This window comes from Mus caroli, chromosome 18 (assembly GCF_900094665.2).
Source record: "Mus caroli chromosome 18, CAROLI_EIJ_v1.1, whole genome shotgun sequence".
Classification (NCBI taxonomy): domain Eukaryota; kingdom Metazoa; phylum Chordata; class Mammalia; order Rodentia; family Muridae; genus Mus; species Mus caroli.
The window spans coordinates 79,233,879-79,237,487 of NC_034587.1; positions in this window are offsets into that span (position 1 = coordinate 79,233,879).

Consider the following 3,609-nt stretch of genomic DNA (forward strand, 5'->3'; position numbering starts at 1 on the left):
CCTTCCTTCCTTCCTTCCTTCCTTCCTTTCTCTCTCTCTCTCTCTCTCTCTCTCTCTCTTTCTTTCTTTCTTTCTAAACTTTTTTCATTTTTATGTGCATTGGTGTTTTGCCTGCAAGTATGTCTGTCTGAAGGTGTTGTATTCCTTGGAACTGGAGTTACTGACAGGTGTGAGCTGTGGGTGCTTGGAATTGAACCAGGGTCATCTGGAAGAGTAGCCAGTGCTCTTAACCTCTGAGCCATCTATCTCTCCAGCCTGCATAATGGAATTTAAAGGTGAATCCCACCAGGAAGTCCCCAGAAATTGGTGGGCTTGTTGATGATTGAGCTCCAATTTTTGCCCCCAGCTGTTCAGCAAGGGGCATAGGGCAGTGGAGGCTTCTGAGTTGACGGGGATCTCGGTAACTTTGGCTTGGAGGATGTCATCTCAAGTTAGATGAAACAAGAATAGAAGGAACCGTGTTTGAAGAGCTACTGTGTTACACAGAAGTGACCAGACGTGTTACTTTGTGTTAAATTGAACTACTAGACTTTCTTAGAGAGACTAAAAGGGTGGTAGCCGTGACTGGTGTAACAGCATTCCCTCGGTTAGTGAGATATCTCTGTGACTCAGGCATCAGTCTGAACACTCAGAAGAAATGGTTTTATTTCTGCCTCATCCATTTCCCCAAAGGACAGATATTGGTTATTCTTCCTGTTGCTCATAGAAAACATCCTGACTGAAAGCATTTGGGGAGGAAGTTTCTTTCAGCTTACACTCTCAGGTAATGTTCATCATTGAGGGAATTCATGGTAGGGACTGAAGCAGAGACCATGGTGGATGCTGCTCACTGGCTTGCTCTCTGATTTATGCTCGGTCTGAGTTCTTACACTACCTAGGTTTATTCGCCTAGGCATGGTACCTCCTACAAGGAGTTTGGCCTTCCCCATCAACAATTGACACAATTCCTTACAGACATGGCTTCAGGACACTCCAATATGGGCGATTCTCCGACTCAGAGTCCTTCAGATGACTCTGGCCTGTGTCAAGTTGACAGTTGAAGCTGACTCGGATACAAGTTTTGCTGTGATATCAATTGCACAAAGGATGAAATACAGGCAAAGGACACCTAGAAGGAGAAGTAGCATGCTGGAATTGTGACCCCTTCCTACCCCGGAGTTTTGAGCCCCAGGACCCCTCTGTTTATAAACTCCACAACACGCCACAGAGAAATCCAGTCTTGGTGACACTGAGGCTCAGAAGTAAAGCTTCTCCCCTTGGGTTAAAAGCTTGCAAGGTGGAGGTTCATGTAAGGATGGGCGTGGCCTGTCTGGCTCTCTTTCTGAGGCCCTCCGTGGAGGCGGTGCCATCTGGCAGAAGCAGGAATGATTGGCTGGTTTCTGCTTGGCAGCACCCAAGAGCAGTCTGAGAATGATGCTGCTGAGAGCAGAACCCCTGGTTACTGCTCTAAACAGAGGTGAAGGTCATGACTGATTTGATTGGTCAGCTATTCCTGAGAGTGAACGGGTATGCATGGAACAATCTAGAAAATGGTTCCCCTTGTGATAGAGGTCTAACAGGAGGTGCATTTCCATAACTTGTCAACTTGAACTGGGAATTTAGTGCAAGAAGAAGGGGTGAGTGAGGAGAACTTAGCGGGCAGGACCAACAGGAAGCTAGTGACACCAGCTATTTCCATCAGCCCATGCTTCCTCCTGGAAGCCTTCCAAGCATTTTGGGATGAGGACCTAGGGACTCAGTTGGTTTGGAGGACCTTTCTAGAGATTTCCACTAGTCTTCCTCCTCTGAATCCCCGAGGGCAAATCACGTGTTATTTCTAAATCTCTTTTATTTCTATGTAGAATGAACATGTGGTTTGTCTCAGAGCTCTCTCAGAGGCTGTTGGTCCTGCTGTGTGCAGCTCTCCTTTCTACTGCCTGGAGAATGTGTTTGGAAGGGTGAAACAGCTGTGCTTTCTGGGTCCCAGTCCTGAATCCTTGAGGGAGGTTTTGAGTGGAATAGACTTTGAGAACTCTTGGAATTGTGCTCCAGAGCCGTTTGTCTCTGAGTGAACAACAGAGGTGGGAAGGGAATCTCTGATGGGAGCCACTGTCCTCTGTGGGTGTGGTTCCTTCCTTCCATACACACTTCTTCTGACTTGGCTGAAATTTGAAGGACTAGGAAATGTGTGGGTGTCTGGCTAGGGGCTAGAGGATATGGAAGGTGAGTTCTCACTGTAAGCCCTGGTGTCTTCGGCTAAGGCCATCTTGCTTTAATGGTTTATCGTGCTCAGCTATGAGGACAACCCACTGGGTGCTCCAGTGGGTGAATAAGGGTCAGTGAGAGCGTGGAATGCACGGTGTGTGCACAGGACACTTGCCAAGGTTTGTGGTGCTTGACAAGCTCAAGCTGTGTGTATCTGGTCCGCAGGAAACTGGGCAGGGTGTGCTGATGTTGAACTTAGCAGCTATGAAAGATGCGCCTCACAGGAGCCTGCCAACCCCTCAGCAACCACACTTGTCCAGAGCGGCAGCCAAGGAGGCCACAGCTGCTGTGTGTGGTACTCTGGATTCTTACACAAGTCTCTGGTTTCTGGAATCTTCCAGGTCTAACTCTGGAAGACTCTGTATCCTGCACTAACTTGCAGGTACCACAGAGGAATGTAGGCTGGGCTCAGGGTCAGGAGATGAATCAGACTTGGCTGTATGCACTTGCTTAAGTATATTCTTTAAAATATTAACATAGAAAATTGAGTATATATGATATTTGATATTTCAAATACATAATATAAAAATCTTTGATGTTCTTTTCTCTTTTTAAAGGAAATATGTTTGTTTTCATAAAAATATATTTTAATCACAGTTTTCTCCTCTCCCAGCTCCTCCCAGAACGCCTCCCTTACCTGACCACCCACCCAACTCCATGCCTTGTCTGTCTCTCCTTAAACAAACAAACTACAAGCAACATCAAAACAAGAAACACATACACACATCTACTTTTGAGTGTTGACCTACCCTGAAACGTGGTGAATATGTGTCATGGGACTAACTGGAGAAGACTAATTTTTCTTTTGCAAGCAGGAATGAGTTGTTGCTATCATCTTGGTTAGAGCTGGGAGACCTTGTCCATTTCTGCTCCTCCCGTGGTGATCTGGTCTGCCTTGAGCATTTGGTGCTGCCTCGGTCTCTGAGAGTTCATATGTGCATTGCTCCTGCTATGTCCGGAAGACACCACTTCCTTGGAGTCATCCATCACCTCTGGCTCTTGGGATCTTTCTGTCTCCTCTTCTATACAGATAGGTCCCTGAGCCCTGAGGGGAAGGGTTTGATCATACCATCTGAGATTAAGTGTCCCATAGTCTCTTATTCCTTGTACATTGTCTAGTTGTGAGTCTCTGTCCTCCTCCTTCTCCTCCTCCTCCTCCTCCTCTTCTCCATCTCCTCCTCCTCCTTCTCTTCCTCCTTCTCCTCCTCTTCTTCTTCTTCTTCTTCTTCTTCTTCTTCTTCTTCTTCTTCTTCTTCTTCTTCTTCTTCTTCTTCTTCTTCTTCTTCTTCCTCCTCCTCTCCCTCCTCCTCCTTCTTTCTTCTTCTTCTTCTTCTTCTTCTTCTTCTTCTTCTTCTTCTTCTTCTT